Source organism: Cupressus sempervirens, chromosome 11 (assembly GCF_028749045.1).
Source record: "Cupressus sempervirens isolate cs-2001-9-10 chromosome 11, ASM2874904v1, whole genome shotgun sequence".
Taxonomy (NCBI): domain Eukaryota; kingdom Viridiplantae; phylum Streptophyta; class Pinopsida; order Cupressales; family Cupressaceae; genus Cupressus; species Cupressus sempervirens.
This window is the reverse complement of record NC_143128.1, coordinates 358,930,215-358,956,794: the sequence shown is the minus strand read 5'-3', so window position 1 is coordinate 358,956,794 and position 26,580 is coordinate 358,930,215. Positions and strand designations below refer to the sequence as shown.

At 33.0% G+C, this 26,580-nt stretch overlaps 1 pseudogene; it reads left to right on the top strand.

Annotated features, from left to right (window-relative positions):
- The first annotated feature begins 4,089 nt into the window (after window positions 1–4,089).
- LOC149529556 (cytochrome c biogenesis protein CCS1, chloroplastic-like) lies at window positions 4,090–26,516 on the top strand (annotated as a pseudogene).
- Window positions 26,517–26,580: the final 64 nt, after the last annotated feature.

Below are 26,580 nucleotides of genomic sequence, written 5' to 3'. Positions count from 1 at the left end.
TTGGTAATTCAAATTTGGAGGATTTTTTTAGTTAATAAGGTATTTTAATTAAAATAAATTATGTTTTAATGGAAGGTCATGGGTTAAGCTATGATGTAAACAACAATTAGCTTCATCACTATAATGCTTTAGTTTGAGTCTAGGACATTGGAATGAATATGTAATTATTCCTATAGTTATAATGTGAAAATAATACAAGTGATAAGATTGGTAATTCTTATACTAATTAAAGTAGTAACCCAGATTAAAATTGTTGCATCAAATAGTATTGTTGAAGTCTGAGAATGGATTGGTCAAGTGCTCATAGGGATACTCTAATGTCTTGCACAATAAGATTTGGAAGAAGAAAATTTATATCCTAATTTAGCCTACATAATCCTAAATAGTCAAGTTATAAATAATGAGATGCTTGCACTCAAATTTTCTTTGAGTGAATGCTCACTTTGAAAATTGGCTCACTCCTACTATTAAAATATTTCTCTCTTATAAGCATTGGATATATCTCCTATTTTTAGTGTCGTCCAATTTGGGGATAGTAGAATGTTTTGATTCAAGCGTATATCACTTAAGAAACAACTATGCAAGGTTCTTAATGATAATACTTTATTTTTGCTAATGGACTAAGTAATTATGAAATAATTGAATATATAGATAAGTTTCTTAAAATAATGCTAATATAATGATTGGAGGATATGCACAAATTGATTTTTTACAATGTGCATGGTAACCTACTTGGCCATGCTAACTATCTTGATGAAGCACTAAAACTTATCATTAACTAATGTGTTTTTGTTGAGCTTGCATGTCACATATAAACAAAGGCTTAACAGTACTTATGTATTTAACCTTTTTTTATTTTTTTACATCTTAGAAATGTTGTTTCTCATGTTATTCTATCAAATATCAGTACAAAAATTAGGTAGGTAGGGTGAGTCTCCAATGATAAGGAGATTGAGGTTCATATGATAAGTAGATTTATGATAGATAGAACAATTAAAAGGATTCTTGGTGTAGTTAGATTAAAGACCATAAAATGGTAAATGTTTTTTTGTTTAAGAGATAGAATTTACATATAGAGGAGGAAAATGAGAATTTGGAGAATTGTCTTGAGAGATGAAGATGACTAGATATATTTCAGATGGAAACAATTACTCAATGATGTAGTTGCAAGAGGAAATGTCATGGGAGATACAAATCATTTCCAAGCCCACCCCAAATTTTCTTTTATTTCTTCACCTACTTGTTTCCTCCTTTGCTACTATCATACCCTACACTTCAAAGTACCTATTTCCCAATCCTAGTGTATCAAAGATTTCAAATACACTTCAAAGTACATGTTTCCCAATACCGATACATCAAAGATTTCAAATACATAACTTTAGACAATTAAGTTTGTCCCCAAATTGTTGTTCATTTGATTATCTTAATATGGCCTTGACTCTTGACATTCGTAGGAAGATCCAATATGTATTGGAGGTTTTACACATTATAATTATTTGTCATATTTTCCCCGAGAAGTATTTCCTATAAGATAGAAATGAGGCCTCTTGCGTGATCATTTGATCCTCAGACTATCTATGTAAATTTATTTCCATTGCACCTGATGAGATCATTTTGATAATTCTAAATGTTACTTGTAAATTATGAAGATGTTTCTATATCTAAATTGAATTCTACCTATGGACTTGTGTGATTTTGCATTTTAGTTTTCTCAACGATATTGGATAGGAAGATGGATATCAAGGAGTTCTTCTGTCAAGATAGGAAGGAGATGTTTGTTTGAAGGAAATGTCTTATTTCATACATATCTTCCCTTGAATGAGTTCCTAACTTTTTGTGGGCAGCTATCGTATTTATGAGAAACCACAGGAAGGATTGAGACTATTTGGTATTTTCTTAGAATCATACTACAATATTGTGGCAAAACTAGATGGTCTATTATTGTGATTAGATAATTTTTCTAACAAATAACCATATGACCATTACATTGATTGTAAAGGGTGTGTTTTTTTATATGTGCAATAGCCAATTGTAAAATTTTCTTTTTTTCTAACTATCATCTTCCTTTTGTAATCTATTGGTTGAAGAATGAGATTAACTATACTTCTCTTTCCATCATAAGTGGATGGAAAACTTTTGTACTCAAAATACTTTTAAATCCCATTCCATGAGAATAAATTCATGTTATGTAAGGCCATGTAGTTCTTGAAAAAAATCACCAAAGTCATATTCTATAAGGTAAGAAGATAAAATTCAGATTAAAGAAATTTCTATCTCAAAACTCTAGACAACACTAACAAGTCTAGATGTTTGTAACAAACCACAAAATTGAGAAATAAGACACACCCCTTAAAGATTCTTCAAACACTTGAAAATCCCACTAAAACCCTTCATACAACCTTCTATAACAACTTAAAAAAATACTAAAAAATCAAAGAAGAAATGAAATCCATGAAAAGAATAAAATAAGATGGCATGTGTACCTAAGGCACAACTTGGTTGTACAAAGTCTCCACAAAATTCCATCCATGGAAACTTCTTTGATTAGGAAACCCTACAATAGTGAGAAGAAGAATAGTATAGAGGTGCAACTACAGTTTCACACTTTATGAAAAATATTCTTAAGAGGAAGAGGTGAATCTTATCGTAATATGAAAAAGAAATAGTGTATGAAGAATCTTATGAAAAAGTACAAGATAAAAGATTCTTTGATTATGAAAAGAACCTTAAGAAGAAGAGGAGTAAACCAACCTTTGGGTTGTGGTATGAGGTAATGGAATATTCACCTATAGAGGGAGAAAAGATACAAGATACAAAGATAATACATATTATTAATCAACAAGATCAAGTTACAATTGAGGTGCCACAACAAGATGTTCCTTCTACACCACTGAAAATGAAAACTTTGAAGCTATAAATACAACAACCAAAGGTTTATTCTATCATGAAGGATCCCATATTTTCTTACAAGCCTCTTACTACATCCTCAAAGACCATTTGGCTGGCTAAATAATAGAAACCAAGAAATATAACTTATATAAAAGAGGAGTATGTGGATATGTTGATTTTAGAATAGTCTTTCCATAAGGGAGAATTATGACAAGTTGCACAAAGGATGCCATATATCACAAAAGATGACATCAATAGATGGAAAACATAGGTTGTTTTTCCACCTCCTAGGGTAATTACATAAAACATTAATCTTGATGATTATGCCATGTAGGAGGTTGATTAAGGAGAACCTACAAGAGAAGGTGGGAAGTGATAGGGAGTTTCTCCTACTTAGAGCCTTCTTTCTCTATCCAAGGCTTTATCTTAGCCTTCCTAGGGTATTTTCTTGGTACCCTACTTTAGAGTATCTTTTCCTAGTCCTCTCAAACCTAGAAATTCACCTATCAATTCAAATTACTCTCCTAACCCTTCAAACCCCAAATATGCAACTATGTGCTTAACAAGAAGAAAAAATCGCCAAGGTTCCCAACAAGGAAAATGAGTATTTTAACCACCCTAAAAAATTTATTGATCATTTTCCAACCATTTTGCACCATCTTTCAAAGTCTCGATCTTCAAAATCACAATCTTGCTCTATTAGGCCTTGTAGCCCTATGAGCCCCAATTAGGCCTCCTACAAAAAAGGAAATTGAATTAACACCAAGAATTACTTAATAAGAGACTATGAATCCTTCTATTATTTGTCTCATATCAACCTATACTTAAGGATTTTCTAGGTTTTAGCCCTCCAAAGTGTCTGTATTGTACCTTTCTAGAAAACCCTGTTTTCAAGGTTTTAAGGGCAATGACAACAACTCAATGTGTTTGATGTTGGGATCTCCTTCTTATATTTCCTCCTATGGGTTTTGGACACTTGACTCAATCCTTTATCATTTCCCAAGAAATATTTACTCATACCAATCAAGAAAACTGCATTAATCTAACTTGCAAGCGTTCTATTTCCTAGCCAAACTACTCTAGCCTTGCCTAGGGCTCGCTTGCAAAAACAAAAAACTCATCCACACAACCATAAAAATCCATATTTATATAATGTACAAAGTCTACTACTTTAATCCCAAAATTCATTAGGTTTTAACCATGGACATCCAAGTTGTAGCCATTCTTGTTCAGGCTACTATTTACAAACCAGCAGGTAAAGAAAAACTAGATAATTTTTAAAACCTATCAAAATGTATCCAAGTTTCTCAAAAAAGTATTTAAAGAGTAATTATGTGATGTTAAGAAACTAATCCATAAAAAAAGTCATAGTACCAATCCAAAACAATAGGCATCATGCCAACATAATGATTTCTTGTCAATGTTTTTCTCCTTACTTATGACCAGTCCGTAAAAAACAATTACCATCCCCTCAAAATAGAATGGATTGTCCTTATATACCTTATTTTAAACTATTAAAACCATCAATTAAAAACATAGACCTATTTAGTCCTTCTTCCTAAAATTGTGGAAAATTTGTCATGACATCTTTACAAAATTGCAAAGTTGCCATGAGCAACATTTGCAATATTTGTAAAGGTGGCCTTTTAACACCTAAAACCTGTCCAGTTTGACTCAAATCCATCCAATTTGATCAAAAAACACCAATGGACCACATTTTAACACCTATCCCTCAATTTTTAAGTATTTTTCAATTTTGACCATAGTTCACCCTATTAGGACCTTATAGCAATAACTAGATCTTAACAACTAGATCATGAACAACACTTGCACTCAACCTTTCTACACACTCTCCACCTTGGGACTTTATGATTAGTCCTTATTTTTTCAATGATTGGTTATGATGAAGGAGCATCCAGAGGTATAAGGGCAATCTTGTGTCACCCAAAAAAATGTACTTAGACTTAGTTTCTATTTCATGTGTTTTCATTTCTGGATACCCATTTGGGTCAAATAAAGGTTCCAACTCTCATAGTTCCACTATTAGTGTTCTAGGATAGAGTATTTGAACACCTTGGGATACGTGTAAATGCCAAAAAAAATAGGAGTATGTAATTGAGCACTCATTTTGGTGAACTAGAAGGTGTAAATTGGCTGGATGAATGTAATTGTAATTTAGAGCATTCCAGAAAAAGAATTAGGTCAAAAGGCCCCACGGTTTGAAAGTTATTGCAGTTTTTCAATTTTTGGAGACCTCTTAAGAATGCTTCAAAGTTAGGTTAGGGTCATTAAATGACCTCAAAAAGGTCCAAAAAATGGGGGACAAGCAAAGCTGGTCCATAGGGCTATAGAGCGCTTCGAGAGCTTTTCGAAAATGTAAACGGTTCGTCAATCGAAGCTACGGTTCAAAAGTTATGCCTCCTGAAAGTTCGGTTACCATTTTTGGATTCTTCTAGATTTGCACCAACTTTTAACATGGCTTCTAGAGCTTCTACTTGGTCAGTGGCTACCTGCTAGCACTTTCTAGAATGTATTCTAGTCCTTAACCCTCTGAGGTCTATTTAAGGACATTTTTGGCATTGTAAAAGGTAGTTCAGAGTGGAATTTGAGAGGAGGTACCAAAAGGAGAAATTATCTCCAGTTTTGTGCTATTGTAAGCCCTTAGGGCATGTTTTGAAGTCTATTTTCTCTGTACTGAATGTACTAGCTTATTTTCACAGTTAATACAATTTCCCTTTTCCTGTTGTGTCCATTCTGTTCTTGGTTTGTGTCCCCATCAGGTTAGGAAATTTACAAGCCAAGATTCCAATTAGGGTTTGCCTTTTCCTAAGGTGCTCCTACACCAGGAAGGCATTGGTTGCTTTGGGTTTGAAATAATTATTAAAATATATATATTAGGACAAGACCCATATCCAGGATTTAAGGAAGAAATATATTTTTTGAATGATTTCATTTCAAAGGTAGTATTCCTAATAAATTGATATTATTCTTTAACCTGAAGTCAAAGCAATGGATCACACTAAGCTTACACCACACAAGGGTAAGTATTTTTGTTCCTATGATCATAGTAATAGTTGCATTACATTTCAAGCATCAATTTTAATTCATATCATCATAGTAATAGTTTTAGATTAAGGTAAAAATAGGTTTTGAAGGGACTTAAAACCCTTTAACAAAAGCAAAAGATTATTATTAAGAACCAGCTAGGTTTTACAAGGACCTAAAATAGAAAATTTAAACCAAACACACCCAAGTTTTACAAGGACCTAGAACCTAAAGTTTTTAAATAGAAAGCTAGAAAAATAAAAAATAGAAATAGCAACACCACCTAGACCAACAACTAGCACACCAGCAACCACAACTAGCACCTATACCAATTCCTTGATGCTCTTCTTCACCTCCTTACCAGTTTAGTAGTAGCCTGGATAATATCAATCATGGTAGAAATAGGAACCTCAAGAGAATCAAATTTTTATTTTTTTGATACTTTACCTCATTCTCTTGCTAGGCCCTCCTAGACTCCTCACCACAATAGTGTCTGGAGACATGATCTCCTCGTTACTTTTCTTTCCTAGACTGGCCACTAAGGCACACAAATTGGAAGTGACCTACTCCATTCTCTACCTGCTTTCCTTAATAAGTTGACAGAGTTCTAGCTTGTAATCCTTTAGTTTGTTCAAGATATTTCCAACAAGATTCTCTAGGTGGACTCTCATGACATGTTCATGGTCCAGCTCTTTCTGAATCATCATAGTAATAGTTGCATTACATTTCAAGCATCTACTTTAAGATCTTATAAACAAAGGGAAGATAGACATTAAACACACCCATCAATCCACTTCTCCACTTAATTATTTTAAAACTATGAAAATAAATGATGTGTATCTACAAATTGTTTGTCTTTTCCATATCACATCAAATGATGAAGTTATACATGAAAAAAGAAACCAAATAATACAGCATTTCTAAGTTGTTCTTCTAGAGAATACATCTCTAAGAATTCCTACATCATCTATGAAAAAAATATACTCTAGAAAATGTACCTTGTAACACATGTCCTTTGGTAAAGTGGGCTATCTCATCTATCTAGAGACTACAAGATTATCAATGGAAAAAACACACCTATTTCAACCTGAAATATGAAGAAAACAATTTTTTTAAATGATATGTGTGACAAAACAATTTTTTAAAATGATACATGTGACAAAATATAACAAAAAAATGCTCTAGGCATGCAAAAGTGACATCATTTTCCCACCTTTTGGTGCATTTCATTTTTCCATTGCATCCAAAATAAGATTTTGTCACTATGAATCAAGAATGCGCGTGCAATAGAATTCTATATGCATGGACAATAATTGGAGCTGAAAAAATGTGCATGTTTTCATTTATTTAATAGGTCTATTATTTTTTTAAATTATAGACCATCATGAATGTTAGAACTCTAGTTGTTATGGATGAGAGAATGTCCTTGGCAAGCTAGCACATAGACAGTCTTGCTTTTCTTGCATGTTGGGGACATTACCCTTGCCTATAAGAGTCAAAGTTACAATGATCATGATGGTCTATAACTTAAAATAACTAATTAAATGCCTCTAAAAAAAATGCAAACTTGTTGCATTTTTCAACTCCACCTGATATCCTATGCATATGAATTGAGATTGCATATTGAACTATGTCCTACTTCTACATTGCCTGAAACCAAGAGTTTGGCATAGTTAATTCTCATGCAATCATAGGTTAATATTGAGCTTCACTTGGTTTTAAGAATAGTTTAATATTCTCTACTAATCAAGGCCAACCATGTGAAGGTGGAAGCTCATTTGGCCCCACCCCCCCCCCCCCCCATCATCTAAATTCCCCATTAACATCTAAAATTCATTCATTCTATTAATAAAATATATTATTCATGAATTATCACATGATAACATTCATTAATAGATAAGTTTCATTAGAAAATTCACATGAACATTAAAACATCAGATTCATTAGAACATTCACATGAACATTCAATAGAACATAATTAAAATGTCAAGACATAAACATCAGTCATTATCAAATAAGCTACATAAATGAGAATCATTTTTTTTTGTCCTTCCCTATATTTTTGTAGAGGCATATCCATGTCGTCATCAACATTTCTTCTCACATGTGGATGTGATCTCACTATCCTTTGCAAAGGTGGGTCCTCTACAATAACAAATAAAAAGGTTAAATTTTAAAAATTCAAGACATTAAAGACTTTAAAGAACATAAGTGTAGCACTCTTCACCTTGTCCAACCACATCATCTTTCCCGACGGCTTGAACCTTAATGCACTCATCAGGAAAAAACTATACATCCCCTACAACTACAATACAAGATGTTTTCTTAATCCCAAAACATATTATAGTTAAATTTGAATTACTACACCAAGTTCAATTTTAAATATTTACTTGTATTAATAATTCATAAATCAAAATTCAAATAGAAAATATATACCTTCCATACTACCATGCACATTTGAATCGATAGCTCCATGGTGCTCAGATGGTGTATCACGATTGGTAGGCTAAAATCTAATGTAAATAATTAGTGAATTTATCAATAATATACATATAAATACAAGACAAATACTAAGAGATGTTAATCATTCATTTTAATACATACAAATATATTCACTTTAAAGTTTTAAACAAATATATAATCATTGTTTCCTTACTTAAAACAAATATAACGACTTATATTTTTGGAACTAATATCAAATGCAGTAATTGCTAAAGTATTCAATTTCAAATAAAAATCAATTGACTTATTTTCCTCATCGATAGATCTAGCAAAAAAACCTTGTGCACTCATTGCTTGGAGTCATTCAGCCATAGTTGTATAGCCTTCTCTATAGGGTATTTTATTGTCCTCTTCAAAAGTTGTTTTTTTAACTCCAAGGCCTACATTTTTGCTTGGTATCATGAATTTTTTATAATCAATTTCATCAAGACCAATTTTTTAGAATTTATAAATATATGCATATAATTTTTCATTTACTTATACATACAATTCATATAGCAAGTTTTGAATATCAACCCAAGCCAAGCTTGTGTTGCATGTGCTTCTGTTTTCTTGCTTCAGATGTCTTTAATGTGTCAAGAAACCTATGCGAAGTTTGAAATATGCTATATCACATAAGTATTAAGATTAATTAGTATATAATTTCATTTTTAATATTATGACATGCCTTCTTTCCTCAAGTGGTACTATTTCTCCACCATTTCTTGTACTTTTCTCAATGGCATCCTTTTTAAGATTCTCTGACTCAATAATATGAATATAAGGGGGCCACTCATAATAAGGGTTGCATTCCATTTTGATATTTTATTTATACCTAATATACTTCAAAGCTTGGCCCTCTTTCTTAAGGAACCTAAGTTTTTGAAAGACGTTGGGTCAAAAAGTGTTGTCATGGCATTAATGTGTTTATCCTTTAACTCTTTAGTTTGCAAATTTCACCTTTTAAGAAAATAAAAAAATGGTTAGATTCATAAATGAATTGAAGCTACCTTTTAATTTACTTGAATAAATTGATCAAAGGAAATATGATCTAGTACTGAAATCAAAATATGATACCTTATGTGTATGATCGACCTAAATATGCACAAACATTCATCATTAAGTTTTTCATAAATAGATTATTCCCTGCAAAATAATAATGGGATTAGTAGTTATTATGAGGGACTGCACGAGAGGTTAGTGCATTTGATTATGAGTATAATATTGTATTGTAAAAGAAAGGATCAATCTTTAAAGAACAAAGAAGTTGGACTACTCTCAAGGGAAGTTCATCTTCATTGCTCCTAAGCAATTGATCACAATTCTTTAGTGTTCATGTACATCTAACATAGGTGCATCTAGGAACATCCTTATCGCCTCCTGCATAAAATGAATTCGATATTATAAAATGCCCCCAAAGAAATACTAGTTCAAGTGAAATAAACACATGAAAAATGAGAGAGAGAAAGAGGAATCTACTTACCAATAGGTGTTTCCATCGCATTTGTTGTCATGCTATGTGTTTCTAACATTACAATTGGCATTACCTCTATGGTTCTATTCCTATAGCAGGCAGCATAGTAAACATAGAATCAATACTAGGTGCTAAAAAATAAGATTTTTAGAGCATAGAAAAACAAGATTGTTAGAGCTATCGAAAAAAATATTGTTCGAGCAAAAAAAAAGTGTAAGATAGAACATCGATATACTTGAACCACTTGAAGTATCTCCATCTAGGGCATGACCCTTTAAACTATTTTTCGTCCTCTATAAAAATAACACATGCATTTTATTTAATGACAAATAAAAAAGTATACAATAAAAACCATTATTGAGATTTTCTTATAATTAAAAAATACATTAATACTTATTGTATAATTCTAAACTAGGTGCATCCACTCATCCTCTCTCATTTATATTTGAGGAGTCTGAGGTTGAATTGATGCCAACTGATTTAACACCCTTGATAGTGCACAAAGGACCTTTCATAGTGCAACCATAGGATTAATGGCTGACACAAAACCAACAACCAATGGATCTTGCTCATCCTATGACTCCTCATGGACTACTTGTTCCTTTCTCTTTTCCTAATCAGCGCTCATTTGTGAGAACAATATTATTAGTACTATATTTAAAATCAATCCAAATTAGTAGTGAAGAATAAAATACAATAAAAAATTTACATTAACATATATTTCTTGTATCTAATTTGTACAACAACAATGAGTTTTACCTATCGGGAAGAAGAAGTTCTATGAGAACCATCATCATCATGTGTATCATGTGGTTGTTGATCCATACTATAGTCATGTATTTCAAAAACAAATCATTGAGACATGTTCAAAAATGTGTGTTATTTTTCTAAGTTAGCAAAAAAAACATAAAAATATTAATGGTGTATTGGATTCATTGATTAGAGTTGATTTTAAATGTGCATAGTACATATCATCTTGCCCATGATAGTGACTTTGTTTGTATCTATGTGATTAAAATTGTAATCAATAAGAAGCTCTTTGCCTCCATGTATTGATTTTATTGAGCATACAAATATGTGATTTCCCTTTTGTGCCTCAAATATACAATTGGGTCACTTCTTAGTTGACGTAGGTCTGTACTATTTATAAAACCTACAATATTTCCTAATGCTTTTGGCCTTTCATCAATGTAGATAGATATTATTTTACTTTTTTCACTAAATTTTTGTTGTATATAATTTGTTGTGAGTGTGTACCTACACATACTTTTTTTATCTAACAATCTACATCCAACTACTATAATCATAGCAAGGTCTGACATACTCCATCAATTCAACAACCTTGTTGTAAGATTCATTTATGTTATCCATGAAAAATAGGCCTTGTTGTGGTTTCACAATGCATGCCCCATTTCACTTAGAAATGGGGACCCCCTAATTTTTTTTAGCTTTCCAAATCCCTAGTCTAGGGTCTAAGTCCTTTTTAGGGTTTTTCATAGTGTTTTTGGCTTAGTCTAGCTCTTTGTCAGAAAAACCAATTGAAGAGAAATGACTATTTTTAGGAGAAAATCAATTTTTTTTATGTAAGGGGTGCACTATCACACCTAGCACACCCCTAAAGGTGTGCTAGTGTGCTAGTCACATGAAGAAAAAACACATAGGTGCGCACCTCCGCACCTACATAGGTGCGCACCTCCAAGAGGTGTGCTCAATCCTAGACCTATAAAGCCAAAGATCCCACCCCCTTTGAACACTTGACTTCTTTCCTCTCCTAGCTACCGCACCTCTATAGATTCTAAGGTGCACTTCATCCCAATTCACCACCTATACACATAGCAAACACATTAAAAAACAACTAAGGTAAAGGTGCACACCTTCCAACATGTGCACCTTGTGCACCTTCCAAAGTGCACAAGTTGCACACCTTTTTTTGCACTAACCTAACAAATAAAAAAATTAAAACCTAAAACACTAGCCTTCACCCAAGATAAAGGTGCATATGTGTGCACCTATCCAAGGTGCACACATGTACACCTTTACTAAGGCTAAGCTTTCCTCTAAGTATAGAAAGGGTGTGCACATAGCACACCCCACAAGGTGTGCTAAGTGTGCACCCTTCCTTTTTCACTTAACATGGGGATTTGCACTATAATGGTGCACACCTAGCACACCCCATAAGGTGCACTACGTGTGCACCCTTAGTGTTGAGGGTTTTGTGTAGGGGAAAGTGCACATAGCACACATCCAAGGTGGGCCTTTTTTTCATCTTCCAAAGGTGTATTAGTGTTTTTAAGTGTTTTAATAGTTATAAATTATTTTGGGTCATTTTTTGTCATAATTAGGGTTTATTTTAATTTTAAAAATTAATCTTTCAAACTAATGGATGTTTATTTTTGGTAGATTAAATGGCTTCCTGCTCACCCTCCCTTGCTAGAAAGATGGCTCTAAAGCCAGTGGTCTTCAAATTCCAGGGTGTTTCGAAAAAATCATGCTTCTAGGATGAAAATTTAGAAATTTGAGATAGTGAGCTAGGTCATATCAACTAGAACACATTCCTAGTTTTATGCAACAAACCAATCGAGAGGTCTCCTATGGTATCTGCACTTATTAGATTAGGGCTAGTTAATGCAACATCACACCCAATTTCACTATAATCTTCAAAGTTGATCATGACATTGGCAAAGAACTATGTTTTAGAGGAAAGGGTTATAAAAAGAATTACTTGAAAGATCATCCTAGATCTAAAGCCTAAGAATATAGAGAAAGTATTCCATCTTCTAAGAGCATATCAGTACATCAGGTTAACATACCATCAAGCAGATAGGTGGTACAGAGAGCATGGAGAGGAAGCATCTGAAATCATTCAATCCTTGTATATCATTGAGAAGACTCAAGTCTTGGAAAAAAAGTAGGAAAAGTAGATATGATGAGGGGCTATATGAAAGATGATATTGGACATTATATAGTGCTCTTGAGTAGAGTTATGGGATTATCATTAGCTGGACACCTGAACATATAGGTGTTACACTTTATCGAGACCATCAAAATAGCAAAAATGCTAATTGATTGGGCTTCAATTCTTAGTGAGAATTTAGATAAGCAACTGGTGGTGGTCAAGAACAACCAAAAGTTCTATATGAAATCCTATTTGGTGTACCTGTTAGCTGCAAGAGCAATAGATTATTTGGGATTATTCAAAAGGGGCAAAATGCAAGATTCAAACACATGGCCTTATGTGGTATACCCCCAGTTGGTAAAGAAAAATCTTTTAGAGCATAGCAAAGAATATAGAATAGTGAATGATGCCTTCTTTTTTGCAATCATCTAGTTCATTAAAGGATATTATGTGAAAAGGATGTCAAATGAGGTAGTAGAAAATATTACAAAAATCTACGCCTATTACATCCAATTTAAAACATTCACCTATTTAAGGGTAGTGGGTGCGAATATTCATCCAAAGAATCTCCCTAGATATCTATGTGATAGACCTATATTGCTAGATATTGCACAACAACTCTTGTCTACATATGAGAGAGTAAGGAAGCAACATAAGAAGACTTGGGTATGGCCCATCACTATAGGTCCGTTTAGTGTTAGTCAAAAGTAGGATATTGTGACTTTTGAGTCTAAATGGGATTAGTATCCCTTGGAGGAATATAACTCTCCTCATCCCTATTTTGATAATATTGGAAAAGTTTAGTACTTGGTGGGAAAATAATTCCAACATGAGGATGCCATAAAGGATCATTGGATGAATGCACTAGATGACTATGAAATCCAAATAAGGGATAATTATAGCATGACTCTCTATTTGGTAGGTAGAGCCTTGAAAATAAAGATCCCTTTAAAGATAGTGTAACAAGACGCTAAAGAGGTTTTAGATCCCTTGTAAAATAGAGATAAGATATCTAATCAACCTATCATGAACATAGAGATTGATCAAGAAGAAAACATAGATATCAATCATAGGGTAAGGCATGTCATCCAATTAAACAAGGTTTGGATCAAGAGACCATTCAAGCTAGATCCAATTCCACAAACTGTATCTTTCCAAGCTACAACCCACCTATACAAGCTACAACCCACCTAGTGAAAGGTAGAGGAGCAAAGGTAATAGTGCCAACATTCACAGCTCAGTCTCCAGTAAGACTAGAAAGAGTGCATCAACACAATAGAGAAGTTGGATATTTAGGGTGTAGAAGGGTCAAAATAAGAGGAAAAGAACTTCCCCATAGTAAGTTAAGCCTGAAGAAGAGGTAACTCAAGCATGAAAATATAAAAGGGAAGAGAATGTACAAGGAGAAAAAAATGTAGAAGCCATCCAAACTTAAGATACTTTGTTAGTGCCACTACTGAAACAAGGGCAAGAAGCTAAAACAGAAGCACTAGAAGTGTCTCCACTTGTGCAAGAGGAAGAAACATCCCCATTGGCCACCAAGAAAAGAAAGATGAAAACTTTGATTAGAAGGACACAAAGACAAAAGATGATAAGAAAGGTTAATCTTTTTCCATCAATCCCAGAAGTTATTCTAGAAGAGGAACAAGAGGATGATGAATGTTGTCACAAAATTTTATGCCCTTGTCCAAAGTTTTTACCTAAGGACAACCTTGTGAAACATAGAAACAACCTCCAAGCTATGGGACTTGAACTATGAGGTTGAGTCTCTAGAGAAGGTTAGTTTTCTTTATTATTAGGGCGCACCTAACTACACTTGAAGAGGAAAAGAGAGAAGGAATGCATGAAAGAAAATCTACCTACTCTAACCTAAGGGGTGATGCACCAAAATAGTGTTTGATCTTATCTCTGCCCATAAATGCACAGTTAACTAGTTATAACCTCAAAGAATATAGATTTAGACCTTGCTTAATTCAACAACCACATGTAGATTAGACAATAAAAGAATACTATATGAAGAGTCTTCACTTAATATCATTCAAATGCCAAAAGTAGATATAATCATGCAAATTGTAGAATATAGACAAGAACGTTAACCAAAGGCAACAAAATCTTGCACAGTGTTAATGGATAAAAGAGACTCAACAGAGGATTACAATGGCTCAGAGGCATGAGAAATTATAGTAGTATTCATAGAAGCAATACTAGAGAATTAGAGAAAAAATAACCCTTACAAGGATTACAAAATCTACCTTTATAGCTCAGACATAACTAAGATATTTCTTACTGAAGTTACTCCACAACCACTACCATTAAATGCTAAGAGAATAATCAAGATGATCCAAACAATAGATTTGATTAGGTATACTTGTAGAGACATGAAAATCATAAAAAAACCCTAACTAGAGTAAACCCTAAAGTGATAGAAACAGTGCCAATCAATGCATAGTTGGGTAGATGGATAACTGGATGATGAGTGCATGCTCCTCTTGAATTTACTAGGCATGGGGATGCTAAAAGAAATTTGTAGACAATCAAAATCCAATCCGCCATTAAAGAATTGTTTTCCTTTTTTTTATCAACATGCCAATTCTGATGTATCAGCAAGTCAATTATATTCAACACCCACCCTATATCTTTCTTGTAATTTTATTGGTCAAAGACCCTTTTCCTTTCTAGCTTGGATATTTGAATGCCTTTATTGTGGTCAACTCAAGGTTCTATGATCATATGATCATCAACCTATCTTATGGTTGGGGACACTAGTATGTTTGGACTTGTTTTTCTACCAAAATTTTCAGCCAAAGCTATAATTCCTTTGTTTTTTTTTCCTTTTCATTCCTATGTTGCTCGAAAATAAAAATTCTATAGCCAATTTGGTCAAAATTTCGACCAATCTATGTTTTCCCAAGTTTAATTTCGACCAACTCAATGTTATTAACAAAAAAAGAAAAAGCTTCTCATTCACGAGTTCAAAAAAAAATTCATTCATTCATAGGTTGAGCAAGGGTGGAAAATGCCAATGCAAAGAGGAGCATCACAGTAGAAGGAGTGAGTTGCATGAGCAGAGGCTATTGGTGTACACTTTGTGCTCTAGATGATTATCTCAATAATGGATTGGAGCCTACAGATTGGGTGGGAGGAAGATATTGGGTTTTAGTATTTTCCCAAAAGATTGCCCATAGGGGATGATGTCTACCAAATATATACAATGAGTTGCTTGCAATGGTGTTTTACAATGAGAAATTCAGTAGCTTAAAGGGCATCGCTCTCGTTATGGCTTTGTGGAGTTTCACATTGTATTTGTATGGAGAATACACAAATTCCAAATCATAGACTAGGAATGTGCTATAGGATCAAGAGCACGCTCAACACAGTGAAAATGTAGAGCCTAGAGAAGAACAAGAAAGGACATTAGAGCTAGTTGTTTAAGAAGACATTTCCAAGCATAGATATGCACTATGAAATGATTTATGAGATATATATTGTCTTGCAACTACCTTTCAGCTGCCTTACACTTTTTTGAGGGTTTCAAGCCCAAGGTTTTCTAGCCATTAAGCATGGCACCTTGGTAAAAAATGGCATTGAGGTAGACAAGATGGAGCCAAGTAGAAGTAACCATATGGCCATTAGTTTGGGGAATAATGTCACATATTTTGCTTGGTTCGATGTAGTGAAGTAGCAGAGTGAGTGGAGCCTGTTGCCCAAGTTTGGATAGTTTTAAGGGAAATGAAGCAAATTTATTCTATTGCTTGGGACACAAATTGAAGAGATTTTTGTTTCCCATTTTTTACTACATTATGTACTATTTTTAGAATTTAAATCCCCTTTCCAATCTACTCAACAATTCTTTCTTGTTTAAAAGCCAATACTTGAGCTTTTCACAATATCATAATGTATTATGGTAGATGCTTGATTAATATCAACCCACCCTCTAATAAAAAAATGATATTAGATGGGAAGTCCATTGGATCTGATTGTATTAGTGATAGTATTTGGGTATGTGTATAGATAAGTGCAATGGATATTGACATATCATCAATGTATTGAAATATTTATACAAACTGTAGAATAGAAACTCAAATTTATGTCACCAACTGTAACTAATTTAGCAACACTTATAATTTGTATTGGAGATGGGGGTACAGGTAGAGAGGGATTATGTCCATTCTCCTCATAAAACATAAGATACTTTTCAATATCAAGCCATTTTGCTTTAGCAACACTTGTATTAATGTGTAGTGGAGGTGCAAGTATGATTGTGTCCATCCTCCTTCTCAACCTCATCATCAGACACCAAATATTTTTCAATTTTTAGCTATTCTTCTGCTTCAACACTAGTTGTATTTCTATCTTGAACATCAACTGCAACCACTTCATGATGAGAACTTATGTTAATTTCTAGTGTGACCTACCCAGTTTGAAGGTAGTAGTGAAAGGATCTTGTATGGGGATTGTACAACATCAAACATCTATCTTCAGGGTTCTTTCTTAGTTATTCAAAAAGAAAATAAGTAAGAAGATAGGGGCATCCCAACACCCCTCTCCCACTAAACCTATTTAGAAACACATTGATTTTGTCTAGACAATCATAATTTGGCTTTCGATATTGCCCATTAGGCATTCATGCTGATAATAATTTATCGATGCACTCCTTGGAAGTAGGATGTGAAGGCAGATAAATTGGAAGGTGGAGGTGGAGGCAGATGCCACCTAGATGTACCCAAGAAGCCCACTATAGGGTTCACATCCAAGCTCATCGATGGCCCAAAGAAAGGGAAAATGACATCTCTAAATTGTCACAAAGATAGCTCTCAATTGTAAACATTTTGTTATTTTCTAAGTTTCAAGCCAAATTGTCAAGGATGGGAAATCAATAACATTCCCATCTGAATCTCATCAAAAAACTATTACTACAGCAAACAAACTTACTAATAGTTAACACACCTATCCCTTTCACTATTTCCAGTTCCTTCAAGTATGGAAATAATTTATGTAATTTGAAATTGATGCAAACTAATGAGTATATACTATCACTGGTGCTACACTAAATCATTCTTCTATTGATTGCTTAATCAGTCTCTAATGTGCACACAAACCTTGTATTTCTAGAATCATATATCCAAAAGTTTTCAAATTAATAAGTGATTTTAAATTGATGCAAACTAATGAGTATAGACTGTCATTGGTGCTACACTATATCATTCTTCTATTGATTTCTTAATCATACTCTAACTCAAACACAAGCCTTGTATTTCTAGAATCAAATATCCAAAGGTTTTCAAATTAATAAGTTATTCAAACCAGTCCTTAATGGTAGATCTGTCTCAAAGATGAGAAATTATTGAGCTCATATACAATTTTTTTTCTAAACATATTTCATTAGTAGAGCTATTGCTCAATGTCCACTTATTAGTAGATCAGATGAATGACAATGTAAGAGATTTTCTATACATATTTCATTAGTAGAGCTATTTCTTAATGCCCACTTATCAATAGACCAGATATATGAAAATGTAAGGGGTTAGAAAGCTTAGAAAAAGTGATAGGAAAAATCCTCACAACCTTTCAAAATTTGTTCCCAATTTTCATAGTTATTACAAAGGTGAAGATGTGTGCAAAATAACCTCTTAAACATTAAGGACCAGGACATGGATAGGAATCCACATTATAGAAGTGAACCGTAAATGATGATACACAGGCTTTCCCATGTAGCAACTATGATCTAAAAACAAGTAGCCAATACTATCAATTGGCATTTTATATTTGTCCTGATCAATGATGAACCATCATTATCCAATGATTTAATTTTGTATATTTCTTGCATTTCTTTGCACATAACATCCAAGCCCCACAAAAAAATCATGCATCTATATTCAAATGGAATGAATCTAAAACCCCCAAAAAAATCACATTTAAAGTTTATTTGCATAAAAACCTCTCTAGAATTTGTCAGAATGTAATAATCCCTCTTTCCCATCTATCAGAGTAGACTTCTAGGACATAGTTCAATCTCTAAAAACATGACAGCTAATAAATCCTCAACATTTGCATTCAACAATATTCATTATCTTTATTCAAGAGGTTATCAAGCTCTTCACTTATAAGCATATTTCTTGAGTCTTTGTTGGATTTTTTCACATTCTCTTGTCTAGACCAAATCCTTGATAAACTTTACTCATGTTGTCAAGTCTTTTCAATTAATTTGAAGTGATTCTTCCTATTTGACAGGATTGAAAGCTAAATTTCTAATAAGGGGAAACAAAATGTTTCAAGAATCCATAATTTTCCTTCTTTAATAGCTCCATTTTTCTTCTAGGTTATGTGCTTGTTGGATTGAATGTAGAAATTAATAACTTGTACTTGATATATCTATAATATTTAAAGTCAATATTACATTTGGCCTTTGGATTTTCAAAGGCAATTCCTAGCAGCAACAACTTTTGTTGCCATGGCTACAAAAAGATGCTAATGCTAGATAATACTGATGGCAAACTTGACATTAATTTATCATGTTAAGCTAGGAAGACATGTTTACATCCCTTTACAGAGCTTGTGCAGAATTATATTATAAAGATTTATAGCAAAAATGAAGGGTTCCTACTTCAATGGTCAGAAGAAGATTGTTAAAATCTAGTACTCCCTATGTAAAAAATTAGAAGAATGAAGAAAGAGTTGCAAAAACATGGATGCAACTAAAACATCAATAAAACATATATTCATGATATTTTCTATGTATTATATTAGAAACTACAAATGAATTTGCAAGACATTGGATAGCAATACCATAAGTAGCCAAATTCAAAAAAATCAACATGATATCTCTACATAGATGAAATAGTTGGGGAACAACTACTTGTAGCCAATGGTGAAGATGAAAATCCATCCATGTAGTTAAGAGAATTTATTGAAATAAATCTAATGTGCATTTGATGACAATATAGAATTTAAAAATATAATTTATAGCTTAGTTGGTCAGTTTGATATAAAAGTGTACCTCTAAAATTAAAACATACATTCTACCAAATAGATCTAGCGATGATGTAAAGCTTGATTTCATCTAGATCAAAATTTATATTCTAGCTTATGGAACCAGTTGTACACTATGGAAAGCCATTGTCACTATGTTTAACACTTTTTCCATGACCATTTCACTATTTATGAATAGGAAAAAATCATCTTTTGTGGCTAAAATGAGGGTAGAGAATTTTAGCAGCACCTAGTTCATTCTTTGCTACTCCTGAGTTAAGTTGTTTTTTATGAGAAATTAAATTTAGAAGAGAAATCACACTAGAGCCTACTATAGATAAGATGATAGCTTAAGCCATTGAAATTGAGAAAAAGCCCATAAATCTCAAAACACGAACAAATAATCCATCAAATGGGATAGCTACTCCAAACAATCCAAAACCCAATTTGAATATAACCTACTAAAAAACCATTGATTACTAACCCAATTTGAATATTAATACAACTAAAAGTAAACATTAATCAATCACATCAAGGCAATTCAAGCCATTGCCATGACTTTTCACAGCTATGTTAGCATATAAACTCTAAGCATGAGAATATATCCTGCACCACAAGAGTCTCTAGTACACTGCCCATCCCCAACTGCATATAGACCAAGAAAATATTGTTTTATTTTATTCTTTCCCAATAATTTTAAGTAAATACTTGAGTATTTCTATAAAGTTAAATCATAGATTTAGTAGTTAATGGATTCTTCAATGTTTTATTATGAATTCCATGACAAACACATGCAACTATGGGTTGATATAGAACATATATTTGAAATAGGAAAGGGAATTACCATCCCCTGTATTTGTAGGAATTACTTCTTTGAATCTTCAATCCTTGAGAGTTGACTATATATTGTTTTTCATTACCACTAGGATGAGTATATCAACAATTTGTTAGATAATTGATGAACATTATTAAGGTTTTATTTGTTATATTCTATAGTTGTAGAGAAGGTAGAGATGTAGTATAGTTGTCCATAGGATAGACAACTATCTATTTTCTCCCCCATAGTCTTTATAGGTAGCCAATATAGAATGGGAATAGTTTCCATGTGAAACCCAGCAAGGACTAGAGCCTAGTTAGCCAAATCACTATCTGATAATTTAAAAAGGTTGTACAGGATGTTCTTTTTACAATTACTCCCCCATTACACACACCCTTGAATCAAGATCATGTATTACATAAATCTCTGTGTAGGCATACATATCATCAATTTTTCTCTATCCATGTTACTTAAACTGTTGATTTGGAAAACATTAAGGATTCTAAGTACTACATTATTTATATTTTCACTTGGTCCCCTTTCAATAAATCTCTATGTAGGCTTTCTTTATCTAGGTTACTTGGACTTTTGATTTGAAAAACATTAAGGATTATGTATTGTTTATCAACCTCAACTTCCCATGGGTGTCCCTTTGATAAACAACATGTCTAGTTTGGAATTCACAAGTTGTTGCAGTATTCTCTTAACTGCATCACCAGACTCTATATTAGTTTTAGTAGTCTGAGGTGACTTATAGATTTGTTTCATTGTCTCGATAATTGTAGAACTAGAAGACATTCCAAGACTAGCAGGACTAGCTATCTTGGCAATGTCTATGGAACCAAACACCTTGGCCACTTTGTTGGCCAATTCTGATGGATTTGCACCCTCTAGTATATCTACAACCAAGTGTTGAAACTCCATAAAAACACTCATAACTTGATAAATGGGAAAGAAAATTAGAGATAAACCAAAGATGCAATCACAGTGGTGAAGGCCTAATTTTTCTAAGTACCATTTTCTAACATAGGAACATTAGTCTGGATTTATTATCATTGATATCATAGTAACAAAATTAATCTTACCAATTCTACATGTAGACTAGAAACCTTGGCAAAAATGCATCTAAAAAAGGTTTCGCATCATCTCATACATATATAGTGTGAAATGGTCTTGTTGTGGATATCAATGTAGAAAAAACTATATAAGAAATTTATATCAACACAAACTCATGATGAAATTTAATTTATACATAAGAAAAGTGCTGATTTTTTTTCTCTCTTTTAAAAAAATTTCCCCACATTTTAATTTAATTTGCAATCCACATTTTAACTAAAATGCACATACAAAATTACAATAAAGCATAAAATAGTAGGTGTTGAAATATGCTTATGCAACCCTCAACGCAATGCCAATTTTTATAACCTACTAGCTCTAAAAGAAACCTACATCAAACACATCAAACAAACTAGATTTGCTTACACGCCCCTATTATCAAATAGATGTTTCACTAATTAAAAAATTAAGATTAATTTTTAACAATATCAATGTGCAAAACTTGAGGTATAAATCTCTATAACCAAAAAATATTGACTAAAACCAAGCTCTAGATGGCAAAAATTGGCTCGTTTCTCTTGTTGAAATTCTAGTAAGAAGAGTTTAGAAAACATAACTAAATTTGACTTTTTTTCCATTGGTAATTTCCCCTTGCACAAAGTCTTTGGGATTAGATTCCACAACCAAGTGGTAACCTTGCATCAGATCCACGTAAGATGCAAGACTTGCACCTCATTTCACCCATCGAGTTCCACAACACTCAGAATTGGATGGTGTAATTTGGCATATGAATATGTAAAATGTCCATTGTGGATTTGAATATAGGTTTTCACTATGAAAGGTCTAACAATTTTCCACTCACACTTAACCCACTTTAATACCATAGTTTAATTACCAACCTTAACTAATTGCAGTTAGCTCTAAATTAAGTGATGCATAATAGTAAGACTCACATTCCTATTTTTGGAATAGTTGTGAAGAATAAAAGTTATCAGCTAACAAGAAAGTGTCTTCACCTAAGGATGGTTTTTAAAGTTGAATTTTGATGGGGCTGCCAGAGGCAACCCTAGACCAATGGGAGAGGGAATGGTTATCCACTATCCTTTAGGCTCCTTCATAAAAGGAGGATCATAATTTTTTGGCACCAAGTCTAATAATGAGGATGAAGCTGTTAGCTCTACTAGAAGGATTGAAAATGAAAAAATTCATGAGTAGAAAGGGAATGAAGTCAAAGATGGCTCTGTTGCAAATTATTCAAGATTGCATTAAAGAAAATGGCAAAGACTAGAAACTAGAGAGCTGAATAGAGGAAGCTAAACTGGTAGATGCCAACTTCAATTAACTTCCAGCATTGCTACATAGAATTCAATGCTATTGTAAGTTGTAACCCTCCTCCTAATTTCCATAAGCTTAAAAAGTGAGTATTTTTCATGCCATGTTAAAGCCTTATGTTTAATATGCAACCATTTTCTCTCCACTTTATTTATTGTCTACTGATCAGGGTGAGAGTTGTATGCACCCAAAAATGGTCGCCTAGACTATGGGCCCCCATTATTCAATTTATCAATTTATCAAATTTTCTGAATCAATGGTTTGTAATATTTTATTAAATCAATTCAAATCAATTTCCTTGATCAAATTCGATTTATTTCATTTCTAAGATTGATCATTTTATTCCAAGTCTTATTTAATTAAAAGAAAATCTTCTCTTTTAATTAAATAAAATAAAATCCCCATTTAATTAAAAGAAAACCTCTCTTTTAATTAAACAATTCATCCACATTTAATTAATTAAGAGAAAAACCTCTCTTTTAATTTAATTAAATATCTTCTATTTAATTAAAAAGAACTTGCTCCCTTTTAATTAAATAAAAATCTCACTTAAATATCTCTTTTGATGAAAAAAGGAAATAAAATAAATTCTTTTTATTTAATTTCTCTACACTTAAAAATGTGATCTAAGTGGGATTTATCTTTCCACTTTCTCCTCAACCACTCCTCTTTTCTAATTGGTGGAATCTTGTCTCACATGGATCACAACTTTCTTCTCAACCACTCCTCTTTTCTCATTGGTGAAATTTTGTCTCACATGGATCAAGCTCTATTATCCCATATTGGTTGTGAGAAGCCTCTCACCTCCATAATTTTCTTTATAAGGGAGAGCCCTCTCCTCATGTTAGACACCCATGATTATGCTATCGTTATGCTGCAGGTTTGAAGACCAATTTTTGAACGAGTTTGAATACAAAAGCTTTTTTGTGGAGAACTTCTATTTTCTTGTCTTTTTCTCTCTTGCACCCATCATGGGCTTTTAGCTTAGATCTTGCATTTATAGATTAGATTTTGCTTTCATAGATTAGATCTTATTTTCATAGCTTAGATTTTGCATTGATAGATTAGATCTTGCTTTCATGCATATTTGAAGATCATGGAGACTAGCATTCTTGCTTTTTCCTCTTTGAATCTCTCATCTCATGGTGTACTTGCATGGGCACAAAAATAGGTCAAACTGAGGGCCTCCATTGCAAACCCTTGCACTCTATGAGTAGAGAGCTATGGATCGATTTGTGAGGGCTCATTCTTGAGTTTTCTCACATGTAATGATTCATAGAAGTGTGACAACATTTTAGCACACAAGAGTTGTGAAAAAGAACTAAATTTTGGTGCTTGGATTCTTTCTCCTCAGATTTATGTTTGCCTCTATGCATATTTTCATGTAGTCTGAAAGTTGTATATGCTCTCTCATGATGGCACATGTTTAGAGAGCTCAAGATTATTATGGTGTTGTATCCAATTATTACCTAAAGCACAAGATCAAATATTTGTGTTCCTTAACAATTTGTCAATGACCTACTTGGTGAGGTGGGTGGAGAGGTGCCAAATAGTCAATAACATCAATAGAAAATTATTTTGCTGCCAAATAGGAAGCATATACATCTAACACTAGTATGACCTCTTGAGCTAGATAAATGATTCTTTATATAAGATCACTGCCTTTTCTAGCTAAAGATGAAATATGCAACTTAGTAAAATCTTTAATGTGAGTACTGTTTACTTGAAATTGCTAAATGATGCTAACAAATTTCTCAATCATCTCTAGAGTGGTAGAATCCACACAATCAAAACAACTCTTACAAGTAAGATTGGTGTTTATGCTATTTGTGACATTTTTTGCATGAATTTCAAATCTTTAAGAAGTTCAGTACTACAAGGACTCCATGCCATAGTTAATATATGACTTATACCTACTTTTTCTCAAAAATCTATAGTGTTTTCTAGCATCAACATTTGAGAAAAAATGTGAGTGTGATCCAAACTATTGATGCTAAAAAGAGTTGCATCATTATATCCAAAAGAATTCACTAGAACTATCATGAACTGTGGAAATTTCATGTCTCTTACAGTTTTCTGATGATTTTTACCAAAATGAGGGATCCTTCAATGCCAAATTTTATTCAAGGCATTGTCTTTATTATGAGGGGATGCTTGAATGTTGTCTATCTTTAAAATTTGCATTCTACCTTCTCTAGAATTACTTTAACATTGAATGCTTCCAAATTACAGTGTCATGATAATGACATCATAGATACTAGATAGGGAGCACAGTCTACGTAGAAAGAATTAAATAAAGCACTTGTAAAACTTGAAAATACCTTATTTAATGCTTGCACAAGGAAGAATTAACACTATACACACTATTCCATCCAACAAAATCCACAAACACTTCTCTATTCACTTCAAAACTTAATAAAAACTAGTAACTGTCATTGCAATTCTAGGCACAGTCTATTTTTTCGTACTATAGCCATATAATGGAATTTACCAACCCTTGCATTAGGGTTCCCCAAGACATTTATATCCTTCTCCTTAGCATTCATAAAGTTTGGATCCAACATCCTAAAACTAGAAGTTGTAGAATCACTTCCCAAAGCTCATATTCAAGACCTTGGTGTTCTTATAATGGGTTTAGGATATGAGGTAAGTTGATTGTGATTATTTAGAAGAAATGATCTCATAGCATTCATCTAGTGTTTCTGCTCTTATTCCATGGATACTATGATCTTTTGTTTTCAAAATTTGAGGCTTGTAGGTCTTCTTTAGTAAATCAGGTCTATATGGACTCAAAGGGCTTACTGGTAGGCTTGCACATATTGGTGTACATGCAGCTCTTTTTCTCATAATGGCAGGGGCAACTCTAAGTTCTATGGGGGCTACCATGGTTCAATTACAGTTCCTCAAGGCTTGAATTTTATGATGAGGTATGTGCTTACTCCAAATTGGATTTTGTCTAAACCAATTCCCAGTTTTCAAACCGAAGTTCATGTTGAGAAGTTTTACATTGATTACTATGAGAATAGCGAAGTATATATATATTTGGAATCAAAATCTAGAGATTTTGTTATCCTTCACACAACCACTCACATAAAAGAAGAAACAATATTCTAGCCACCATCTTACAACTCTTTGTTCTTTTTTTGTTCTCCTGGCTACATTTTTCAGTTTGATAATCTCAAAATAATCAAGTCTCTTTTGAAAATTGCATTGAGATGTTAATCGCAGGTATCTTACTGTTATTCATTTTTCTCACCCATCTTTATTTAGGTATCCCAGTTTCACACTGACCTTTCTTTATGTAATAAAAATGAAAAGTAAGTTCTAAGGAAGACTCAGTGTGAATAGCCCTTTACGATTTGGGGGCATCAAAAATCTATCAAACAGATTGGAGTATCTCAACTCTTCAGATACACAAGAATCGTGTAGGACCATTCAATCTTGCAATGACTACATTACAGAGTGGAGATAATAAACTTTTTGGTACATTCTTGCCACTAGAAGATGATAATAGCTCTACCAATCCTAGTTGCATAATATTGAATGGCATTTGCTAGGCACTCTTGATAGACTCGAGTAAAGGTTTTATGCTAGAACTTTTCTAACATTAGTCATTTTTCT